This window comes from Leucoraja erinacea, chromosome 4 (assembly GCF_028641065.1).
Source record: "Leucoraja erinacea ecotype New England chromosome 4, Leri_hhj_1, whole genome shotgun sequence".
Lineage (NCBI taxonomy): Eukaryota > Metazoa > Chordata > Chondrichthyes > Rajiformes > Rajidae > Leucoraja > Leucoraja erinaceus.
The window spans coordinates 72,300,141-72,312,552 of NC_073380.1; the positions used below are offsets into that span (position 1 = coordinate 72,300,141).

The 12,412-nt window shown below is 45.8% G+C and overlaps 1 pseudogene; it reads right to left on the minus strand.

Moving 5' to 3' along the window:
* Nucleotides 1–11,407: 11,407 nt before the first annotated feature.
* LOC129696803 (U2 spliceosomal RNA) lies at nucleotides 11,408–11,515 on the minus strand (annotated as a pseudogene).
* Nucleotides 11,516–12,412: the final 897 nt, after the last annotated feature.

The following is a 12,412-nucleotide window of genomic DNA, read 5'->3' on the forward strand; positions in this document are numbered from 1 at the left end:
TCTGGGTTCTCCGTGCTTGCGGTGGGCCTGGTGGTCGACGTCCAATTGGTCCTGACGTCTCCGGTGACTGCACTAGCCTGCTGGCTGCCATCGCCGACGTGAAGACAGTACAAAGCCCCCGCGCCGGTGCGATGAGCAGGGAGCTGGAGAGGGGAGGGATGGGGTCACACACATGGCCGGGAAGCAGAGGGGTGTAGGTGGGGTGAAACTGAAGGGAGCGACAATCTGCTGCTGCCTGCACGCTGAGTTAGAAAGTTCCCACGCAAGACTCACGATACACTGTGTATCGTGTCTACCGTGGGAACTTTTTAACAGCGGGCAGGTAGCAGCATATTGTCAATTATTAACCCTCCCGCGCAATATACTCTCACCTTCTCTTTTATGGATGGGGATTTAGTTCCCCTTTCTTCGAGGACCGACCGGAGATTCCGCTGTCACCTCTGCGGGCCGCCCTCGGTGAACGTCCTGTCTCCCTGTCCCTGGAATAGTAGGGGGCGATCAAACAGCACAATACCCCCCCTCCCCCTCCAACTCCAGAGGAATCCGCTCCCCGATGGGCCACTATGGCGACGTGGCAGTTCGCCCACAGCCCAAGCTGTGCCACCCCAAGAACTAGACGTACCCCTTGCACACCATCAGCTTCTGCCCATACGGGGAGCGTGTTCCTCTGGAGTTGGAACGGGGCTGGGCTGGAGTTGCTGATCTTGGATCTCCGTGCTTGCAGTGGGCCTGGGGGTCGGTGTTCCGTTGGTCCTGACGTCTCTGGTGACTGGAACTGTGCTGCTAGCATCGCGACGTGAAGACAGTACAAAGCCCCCGCGCCGGTGCAATGAGCGTGGAGCTGGAGAGAGGAGGGAAGGGGTCACACACATGGCCGGGAAGCAGAGGGGTGTAGGTGGGGTGAAACTGAAGGGAGCGACAATCTACTGCTGCCTGTACGCTGAGTTAAAAGGTTCCCACGCAAGACTCACGATACACTGTGTATCGTGAGTCTACCGTAGGAACTTTTTAACGCAGCTGGCAGGTAGCAGCATATTGTCAATTATTAACCCTCCCGCGCAATATACCCTCACCTTCTCTTTTATGAATGGGGATTTAGTTCCCCTTTCTTCGAGGACCGACCGGAGGTTCCACTGTCACCTCTGCGGGCCGCCCTCGGTGAACGTTTTCAAGGACCTTTCTTCAAGGACCGAAAAAATGTCGCTATTCGGAGGTTTTCGTTATTTGGATCTTCGGATAAAAGGTTGTGTGTTTTTTTAATTACAAAATCTTATATTATAATGTAAATTCTAATGCAAACTAATTTATAATGAATGTTGAAATTAGGTTCAAAAAGCTTAAGTTGTCATACATCATTATCTTTCAGCTAATGAAAAACAAAACTATTGAGCTTCTATATTAGATCATCCTTAAGCTGTTAATTTAACTAAATCAGTTTTGGAATTGACAATTTCAAACAGATTATGTGGTTAACAGAATCCACCAGAAATAATATTTTGACCTGCAACACAACATAGAAAAATGATAAAATATTATAACAAAACTGGGTGAAAATACATACATCTGGTGTTTCTAAATTGCCAAACTGATTTCTTGGCATTCAGGATGAATAGACAGATATTTTCTCCAACCAGGTAAGGGGGGAGGGAGGGGGAGATATTATCATCATCAGTCATAAACACAAGCACAGGTCATGTCTTTCTCTCACAACCATCTGTTCATAAGTACATGTTCATAAGTGATAGGAGCAGAATTATTAGGAGAACAATCGGCCCATCAGGTCTACTCCACAATTCAATCATTGCTGATCTATCTCTCCCACCTCACCCCATTCTCCTGCCTTCTCCCCATAACCCCTGACACCTGTACCAATAAGGAATCTATCCATTTCTGCCTTTAAAATATCTGTGGACTTGGCCTCCGCAGCCTACTGTAGCATATTGAATGGCGGTGCAGGCTCGAAGGGCCGAATGGCCTGCTCCTGCACCTAATTTCTATGTTTCTATGTTTCTAACATTCTTTAATTCTGAGGTTATGACCTCTAGTCCTAGGCTATCCCACTAGTCCCAATCTACTCTATCCAAGCCTATCCAAGCCTTTCACTATTCAGTAAGTGTCAATGAGACCCGTTGTCCTGGCGACGTTGCAGGGCTGGCCTGGCCAAGTGTCCTCCACCACAATGCTCCATCATTTCTAATGTCCTTCACTATTTTACCCCTCCAGGATTTCAATTCTCCAATTCTAACATCCTGAGCAAATTTGAGCATTTCTTCAGTGGTGGCCATGTCTTCAGCTAACAAGAGACTATGCTCTGAATTTAGTTCCTAAGCATTTACCTATTCATCTCTTCTTTTTGTATTGAGCCTCTCCTTAGAGCACGAGGGGTTTGATTAGGCTTCAAACTCTCTACTCGATAATTTTATGATGTTGCAGAAGGCTAATTGTCTGCATGATTCTGTGAAACTAAATGTTATGTCTCTGCTAATAAAGTCACTCTATAAAGGATGACCATTATTGTTGTAACAAGAAAGAAATGGACAACACCATCAAACTTATACAAATGGACACAGAGCGCTGGAGTAACTCAGCGGGTCAGGCAGCATTTCTGGAGAATGTGGATAGGTGATGTTTCGGGCGAGACCCTTCTTTTGACTGATTATAGGAGGGAAGGCGAAAGATAGAAAAGGGGAGAGTCTCATTTTGTTCCTCAAGACGAGACTCATCCACAATTCCTTACAATAACAATTAACTTTAATCTAAGCTTTTCAAGCTGGGATGGGACACTGCATTGAAGAGCATATCGCTTCCCATTTAAATGCACCAATATCATACTCCATGATAAATTAAAGTATCATAAGCATAGAGCACTGCAAATATTCAGAAGATCGGGCAACACCTTTTGAGAGAAGCAGACATTTTATGAATGATAACTCACCACAGAATATTCTGCTTTATTATGGATTTTCAGCATGTGTAATGGTTTTTCTTTGTACATATTCAGGTCATCTCTTCTGGACCACTTACCTGTGTAGCTTTAGCTTATTAAAGTTAATGTTTGAAAACAGTGCCAGTTCAATCAATAAAACTAATATATCTGTAAATTCTGAGTGATGACTTCCTCATGGTAATGGTTTGTATATGTAATTTTAATTTATCTAGTATATTGTTGAGCCAATAAAATTCATAAGGTCATCTAAGACACCATGAAACACATTGTCTACTGCACAGTTACCGATGACTAAGTTGACATGGTGCCAGTGACTGTAATGAAAGATTAGGATCAAAAGATCTGAGGAGTAAATTCTTATTTGTTTGCATTTTAATGTACATTTTAAAACCCCTATCCCACTGTATGAGGTAATTCACGAGTTCTTCCGAGTTTTCCCCTGATTCGAACTCGGAGAATGTCTGTAGCAGGTCCTTAGGAGTTTGTGGATGTCTCGTAGCGACTCGTAATGCTAATGGTAGGTATAAAAAGTGACCATTTTTTTCATCATGAGTATTGTCCGTGAGAATGTGGATAGGCGATGTTTCGGGCGAGACCCTTTTTTTGACTGATTGTAGGAGGGAAGGCGAAAGCTAGAAAAGGGGAGACTGAAATTGTTCAACAAACCCAAATTTAAATGGGCAAGAAAAATGGTTTTGCCTCTGGGATTTCCCATCAGAACGAGCTTCACTGGAGATTCACTAGTCTGATTCTTGCAATGAGAGAGTTGTCTTGTTCCGAGCAGTTGAGGAAATTAGTTCTAAATTCTTTGAATCTTAAAAGATTAAGGGTTGAGACAACAGGACTTCAAAAATGGGCATTTCAGAGTGGATTTTGAGATCTTTCCTCTGGTGGCAACAACTCAAATGAGGTGAGATAGTTTCAAGGTTAAGGAGCACTCTTCATTTAAAAGTGAGGTGCAAGGAACTTCTCGCAGAGGGTAATAAATCTCTGGAATGTTCTACCCCGGAGGTTTCCAGAGGCTAGATCAATGTAGATGTTTAAAAAAGAGATGAATAATTTTTGAGAGATCACGGGCGCAACAGAAGTGTTGCAGCGCCGGGGATCTGGGTGCAATCCCGACAATGGGTGCTGTCTTGGGTTTTCTTCGAGATCTTTTGTTTCTTCTCACACTCCAAAGACGTACAGTATTTGTAGGTTAATTGGCTTGGCATAAAATTAAATTGTACTAGTTTGCGTAGGACAGTGCGGGGATTGCTGGCCGGTCCGGTCTCGGTGAGCCGAAGGGCCTGTTTCTGAGCTATATCTCTAAACTAAACTAAAATTAAATCAGGGAATTGACAGCTATGGATAACCGGCACAGAAAAAGACATGAGGCCTAGGGCTGATTAGCTGTGATCATATTGAAAGGCAGAGCAGGCTTGAAGGGTGGCTCCTGTTCTTTAGGTTTTTATACATAGAGATGCATAGAACTATACAGCACAAAACAGATCATTCAGTCCAACCATGCCAACCAAAAAGCTAGTCCCATTTTTCATATTTCTGTAAACCTATCCAATCCTTGTATCTGTCTTAGTCTCTTTCAAACATTGTAATTGAAACCCCATCTATTACTTCCATTGGCAACTTGTTCCATAGATCCACCATCCCCTGTGTGAAAATCTTGTCCTCAGATCTTTCCTCTATCTTAAACCTTAGTCCTCTAGATGCCCTACCTCATACTCAGAACTGCTGTAGATTTGGGAGCAACAGCAGGAGGAGATTAGCAAGAGATACGACTGATTGGCTCTAGCCCGAGTGGAAGGAGAAAAGTGAGTCAGTGCCGGGAAAACAGTTGAAAAGTAGAAGCCAAACACAGGCAGACTTTACTCAGAACTGCTGTAGATTTGGGAGCAACAGCAGGAGGAGATTAGCAAGAGATACGACTGATTGGCTCTAGCCCGAGTGGGAGGAGAGAAGTGAGTCAGTGCCGGGAAAACAGATGAAAACTGAGGAATTTGGTTTGTAAATTGGTAAATCAGGCAATTTATCAGGCAATTTAAGCAAGAATGCTCTTAGGGAGCGGCAGTGAGTGAGCAGCCCTGTGAGTAAAGTGTGAATCTTTGGCTCAAGAGTCTTAGGAGAGGAGACCACGCAATACGCTTGAGAGGTAGAGACGAAAGAAGGAGATGTCAGGCAAGCAGATTCAGTACGATGCTTGCAGTATGTGGGTGGTCAAGGACACCGCTGGTGCCTCTGGCTGCTACAAATGCGAGAAGTGCATCCAGGTAGAGCTCCTGAAGGACCGTGTTGGGGAACTGGAGAAGCAAGTGGATGACCTCCGGTTCGTCCGAGAAACGGAGTTATTAGTCGACAAGTCCTACAGTACGATTGTTACACCTAAGGTACTGGAAGAGAGAAGGTGGGAGACAGTGAGAAAGGGAGGGAAGCATGGAATGCCACGTCTTCGGCTGTTGTACCTCTTGTGAACAGGTTCATCCACTTAGAAGCTGTAGGGACAGAAGACGTGAGCGGCGGACTGGCCTGTGATGCGAATAGGGCTGTTGAGCCAAAACCAAAAAGGCCTAAGGCAGGCAACGCCATTGTAGTGGGAGACTCCATTGTGAGAGGTACGGACAGGGGTTTCTGCGGCAACAGACGGGATGCAAGTATGGTGTGCTGCCTTCCTGGTGCCAGGATCCAGGATGTCATGGACAGAGTGCAGAAAATCTTCAAGGGCGAAGGTGAACATCCGGAAGTGGTAGTGTATGTCGGCACAAACGATTTCGGAAAGAAGGGGATGAATATTCTGCAGCGTGACTTTAGAGAGCTCGGAAAAATGCTGAAAAGCAGGACCTCCAGGGTTGTTATCTCCGGTTTGCTTCCAGTTCCTCGTGCTGGCGAGAGCAGGAACAGGAAGATATGAGACCTGAACGTGTGGCTGAGGAACTGGTGCACGGGGCAGGGATTTAGATTCTTAGATCACTGGGATCTGTTTTGGGGTAAGGGGCAACTGTACAAAAGGGACGGATTGCATCTTAACAGGAGTGGGACCAGCATTCTGGCAGGCAGGTTTGCCACTGCTACACGGGTGGTTTTAAACTGAATAAGGGGGGTGGGGTGTCAAATGGGATAATGGAGGATGGAATTAAAGGGAAAGGGTTTCTTAAATGTGTGAGCGTAGAGACAGAGTGGTGAAAAATGAGGGTAGAAGCAATAGGTAGCAAGTTGAAAAGTAAAAGAGGCAGTCCAGCAAATCCAGGACAAAAATCAAAAAGGGCCACTTTTTGTTGTAAAAACAAGCCTGAAGGCTTTGTGTCTCAATGCAAGGAGCATTCATAATAAGGTGGATGAGTTGAATGTGCAGATAGCTATTAATGACTATGATATAGTTGGGATCAGGCAGACATGGCTCCAGGTTGACCAAGGCTGGGAGCTGAACATCCAGGGATATTCAATATTCAGGAGGGATAGACAGAAAGGGAAAGGAGGTGGGGTAGCGTTGCTGGTTAGAGAGCAGATTAACGCAATAGAAAGGAAGGACATTAGAAGGTCAAATGAGATGGAGGAACTGAGTGAAATCCAGGTTAGCCGGGAAGTGGTGTTAGGTAAATTGAATGGATTAAAGGCCGATAAATCCCCAGGGCCAGATAGGCTGCATCCCAGCGTACTTAAGGAAGTAGCCCCAGAAATAGTAGATGCATTAGTGATAATTTGTCAAAACTCTTTAGATTCTGGAGTAGTTCCTGAGGATTGGAGGGTAGCTAATGGAACACCACTTTTTAAAAAGGGAGGGAGAGAGAAAACGGGGAATTACAGACCAGTTAGTCTAATGTTGGTTGTCGGGAAACTGCTAGAATCAGTTACTAAAGATGGGATAGCAGCACATTTGGAAAGTGGTGAAATCATTGGACAAATTCAGCTTGGATTTATGAAGGGTAAATCATGTCTGATGAATCTTATAGAATTTTTCGAGGATGTAACTAGTAGAGTGGATAAGGGGGAACAAGTGGATGTGTTATATCTGGACTTTCAGAAGGCTTTTGACAAGGTCCCACATAAGAGATTAGTATACAAACTTAAAGCACACGGTATTGGGGGTTCAGTATTGATGTGGATAGAGAACTGGCTGGCAGACAGGAAGCAAAGAGTAGGAGTAAACGGGTCCTTTTCACAATGGCAGGCAGTGACTAGTGGGGTACTGCAAGGCTCAGTTCTGGGACCCCAGCTATTTACGATATATATATTAATGATTTGGACGAGGGAATTGAATGCAACATCTCCAAGTTTGCGGATGACATGACGCTGGGGGGCAGTGTTAGCTGTGAGGAGGATGCTAGGAGGCTGCAAGGTGACTTGGATAGGCTGGGTGAGTGGGCATTTCATTGTCTTAATGCATTTCGTTGTCTCTGTACTGTACACTGACAATGACAATTAAAATTGAATCTGAATCTGAAATACATGGCAGATGCAGTATAATGTGAATAAATGTGAGGTTATCCATTTTGGTGGCAAAAACAGGAAAGTAGATTATTATCTGAATGGTGGCCAATTAGGAACGGGGGAGATGCAACGAGACCTGGGTGTCATGGTACACCAGTCATTAAAAGTAGGCATGCAGGTGTAGCAGGCAGTGAAGAAGGCGAATGGTATGTTAGCATTCATAGCAAAAGGATTTGAATATAGGAGCAGGGAGGTTCTACTGCAGTTGTACAGGGTCTTGGTGAGACCACATCTGGAGTATTGCGTACAGTTTTGGTCTCCTAATCTGAGGAAAGACATTCTTGCCATAGAGGGAGTACAGAGAAGGTTCACCAGACTGATTCCTGGGATGTCAGGACTTTCATATGAAGAAAGACTGGATAGACTCGGTTTGTACTCGCTAGAATAGTAAGATTAAACGAGAACTTACCAGTTTGAAGTTTGATCTGTATTTTATGAGGAGTTACGATGAGGGATTTCGTGAAGAACCCCGCTTCCACGCATGCGTGTCATACTTCAAAGCAGCGGTGTGAGGTCACAGGAACCTATAATGATCTAACATAGTAAGATTATCAAAGAGATACCAGTTTTTGATATGATCATACGAGGGTGGGAGCGGAGGGCACAAAATCCCTAATGGTAACTCCTCATAAAATACAGATCAAACTTCAAACTGGTAAGTTCTCGTTTAATCTTACTATTTTACTTCGGAGTCACGTGAGTGACTTCGTGAAGATTTCAAAGCACTGTGACCTCATGCCGTGGAACGAGTCCATGCTTCACAACTGCCTTGGGTATTGGGAGAGAGCATCATTAGTAGTTTTACAACACAATTATACAAAGAGTTGTGTGGTATAACGAAAAAATATAACTCTTTTTAAACATTTGAGAATCATAACCCTGTAACCTATCGGGCAAATTATTTTGTTGAACCTAAAATGTTTTGTTAATACAATGATGGCTCCAAATAAACTGGTTTATTATACAACCTGTGGAAAAACCCTTTTTTAAAATGACCCTCCTGCCATTCTGAGGATTTGGTCTGTGGGTACCTGTACAATATTGCTGCGGATGTTGCTGCAGTCCTGGTGGAATGAGAGTTGGAACATCAGTGTCTATTCCTGCCATTTTGAGCCACCTTGATATAGTTTGAGTCGTGACCCTATCATGCAGTTTCTTGTAAGAGATAAACAACTCCATATTCTGACCTCGAATGTTCCGAGTATATGCTATGTATTGTTAGATGTGTCTTGTTATACACAGTCGTTTGCCATATGGGTGTACCATAAAATCAAACCCTAGACCCGAGGAACCCGATCTGTTTTCTTTTATTAAATCCTGTATGACAACACCAGTTTCTCGGTGAGATGATCAGGGAGTCCAGGCTCTGTTTGCTTAATGGCTGGACTTGTTGTGCGGTAAATAACACCATGAGCATAACCATCTTCCTGGTCTGTTACTGAGGTGACAACGCTGTTATGAGCTACAAGCTCCTCAGCATGTTGAGAAAACGACACCCACGTCCCAGATTTCGGAGTACCTGGTTTGCTTACCAGGGGTGCGCTCCCACCGCGTGCCGTTCCGATCCTTGTGATAGGTAATTGGAGAGTGCACTTGTGGCACTATTAATGGCACTGTAGCTCCATCGATTATCCTAATGGAGGCTTGTTAAAAATCCCAATACGGCCAGAATGTTTTTGGCCTTTTGGTCGAGATTGTTGTCCAAGCAGTATATGCCCCATTTCTTGATGTGTCCAAGGTACTGCTTCCGTGTTGACAGTCTTAGTGCAGATGAGATGAGATTCATCGTCCTGTCTGACAGTGTAGTGGGTCTGTTAGACTCTACAAATCAATAAATCCATAGTGTTATGGCATGGAGTCTCCAGTCACTGGATAAATCAACAATTTTTTTTTTTTTTTTTTTTTTTTTTTTGGCAATGTTCATAGGGAACATGTTTTTAACACCATCCCCTGTAAAACTGAAAACCATGATTGAGAAGGTCAGTCGGGTATTCTGAAATTTCCAGATGCCGAGTGTGGTTGAATTTACCCTAGTACCCCATTGATGGGTCCGAACGGGGGAAAACCTCACCCTATGGCTTATTTACATAACAATGCCAAGCTGGTTTACGAATTTTAGTACATAATATTGGGGCTAATGATTGCCCCTTTTGTAAGCTCTATATTGCCAAAGTTCCTCTATTGAGTCAATGCCTGCCATATAGAAACCCGTAACTGACACCAAGTCTTTATCAATAATAAGAGCATCCATCTTAAAATGAATATCTAGAACAAATGTGTTTAGGGTTAAATCAATGATAATCCTGCAACCCTACTCTATTTTATTTTAATAAATATGTTCAATCCAATCTTTCGTGTACAAATCTTGTAGCACCATGTGGGTTTTAGATTGTTTGGTTTATGTAAGGACAAAATGCCCTTCTGGTGTATGATGTACTGTGGTTATTGGGATGAGAAAAACCCTATCAGATAACCCTGAATACTGCTGAGATTATATGAATCTGTAGTGATTATATACCATACATAACTGTAGTGTTGCAACCTCCCCTACCCTCGTAGGTCCCTATTTTAACAGAAGAAAATAAGGTTCTGGTTTAATATTTCTTGTTCGGGGTTGTGTGGGAGGTTTAGGCTTCCGCATCTTCCAGGGTGGCCGCCCTGGCCATACCCTAAAACGGATCCTGCAGGTTATATTGATTTCTGACACTGCTACTGGTATGAGCCACATTTTTTATGGCCTTGCCTGTGGCTGGTATCATGCTCCAAAATAGGCCCTTGCGCTGGCCTTAATGAGCCCCAGTGTCTTGGCTTAGTCCACACACGGTTCTTTGTTTGCAAATGGTAGCATTTTTGGGGTCCTAGTGCTGGCTGAATGGCCGCCTTCCACTTGTAGTTCAGGTCATATTGCATATTATTAAACAGATCTAGTGCGTCTTGATGGTCTTTGGTTACCTACGTTTAGTCCAGGGTGCGGGTGTATGCTATGATGCCTTCCGTCAATCCCTTGAAGGTTCTCTGGATCTTGAGGTCCTGGTTCCTGATGCACCTGTAATGCCTCACCGTTGCCAGGTGGCAGATGTCTGGCCAGTGTTTGTAAATTTTTTCCCCTGTTGACGTTTGTGGCCAGACATATAGTAATACTATTGCCATCCTGGATCCAAGTCTACCCATGTTTGACTTGGCTAAAGTAATCAGCCACCATGTCCAGCAGAGTCCCTGCTGTGTTAGGATCATGGGACGCTGTATTACCAGGCTCTGGCCCATCAGGGTCCTGCCTACTCTTTTTTATAGAGTTAGAGATCTCTAGGGTCCCGCACGGGGTACCCATGTGGGCTTAACTGCTGCCCACTTGTCTTTTGTTCTGCGGACCCCTCTTGCAAGTCAACCCAGAACTGACCCACAGTGCTCCCCTCTGATGGGGTAGAAGCATTGTGCAGCCCTCAAAGAGGTACTGCTGTGGTTTTATCACGTTGGAGCAAGGCTCCATACACCGCTTCTTCCCGCTCCAGCCCTCTCGGGCGCTGGTTGCCGGCGGTTTTATGCAAAGTCGGACCCTTCTGAGTCCACTACCTTGTTTAATTTGTGTCTAGCCTACCGCTCGGTCACATGGATCTGGCCGGTGCGGGGCCGACATCGGGCACAGCTGATCCCACTACGGTTGATCCAAGTGCCGCTGGCTCCACGGTCCTCCTTCTCCAGTTTTGTCCTTCCTTCCGCGAAGTGGATATGGCCGGTGAGGGGGATAACTGGCACACCTGCTTCCATCTATTCCTTTAACCTGGCTTCAACGCTCTCAGCACTCCTGGCTGCTCCTTTATCTTAGACCCCTGGGACCGACCCCCGTACTGACGGTACTGGTCCCTAGTGGTCGTTGCAGCCGGTCAACCCCACTCTAATGCCCTGAATTCTGGGCACTCCTACTTATATGGTCCTTAGCTAAGGGACATATAAGACATTAAAACTGATGATAACAGCTACTATAGTTTTTATTTAATATATATGGTCCGTAGATAAGGGGTGTATCAGATATTAAACTGATAAGAACAGATACTACACTTGATCTTAGCCAAAAAGCCAAGAAGCGATTATTGTAACTAAAACCCCGATGGGACTGACCCTGGTACTCACATACTGGTCCCTTGTAGTAGATTGCAGCCAGTCAACTGCGAAGTCCTTTGCTGTCGAGAAATGAACTTTCTCACCATGCTGGAGCGAAGTTGGGCACAGGTGTTTTTCCCTCTCCGGGAATCGATGTGCCCATGCTGCTCCTGCCGTTGCCAGCTCCTCACGAAGTGCCAGCTGCCACTGCTGCTGCCTGTGCTGCTGCCGCTGCCTGTGCTGCTGCCGCTGTCTGTGCTCCTGCAGCTGTCAGTGCTGCTGCAGCTGTTAGTGCTGCTGCAGCTGCCGGCTCCCACTGCCACTGCCGCTGCCGCTGCCGCTCCTCCGTGGTTCTCCCGCCGGCCTTACATGGACCTGGTCCATGTCTGCACCTAGAAGGTAAGTTGAAGGAAACGCAGGGTCTCTTACCTGCTGTTCCCGACTTTCCTTCTCCCGCCGGTGACCGTCGTTCCCTGTGTCGGGTTCAAGCCGCTTGGACCGACCCCGGTGTTCACGGGCCTGGTCCTTCGCGGCAGTTCCGCAGCCGGTAACCCCGGCTGTACCTATGGATCCCCTGGACCCTGGGCCTTACCTTTTGAAGAAGGTTTTCAGCCCGAACGTCCCGTTCCGACTCCATCAGTGCCGCTGCACTCGCTGAGTGTTCCGAGCCCCTCGCTGGTCCGAGCTGTCTGTCCCGCAGCCTCTGCGCTGGCTGCTACCGACTGCTCCCAAGCCAGTCTCCTTTGAGACTGGCATAGGGACCTTTTTTACTTTGCTTCCCGCCCGGCCGAGAGGTGAATTTTGCCGGTGCGGGAGCAAAGTCGGGCTCAGGTTGTTCCCCTCCAGGGAAACTCGTGCTGTTGCTGCTGCTGGCTGCTCGCCCTC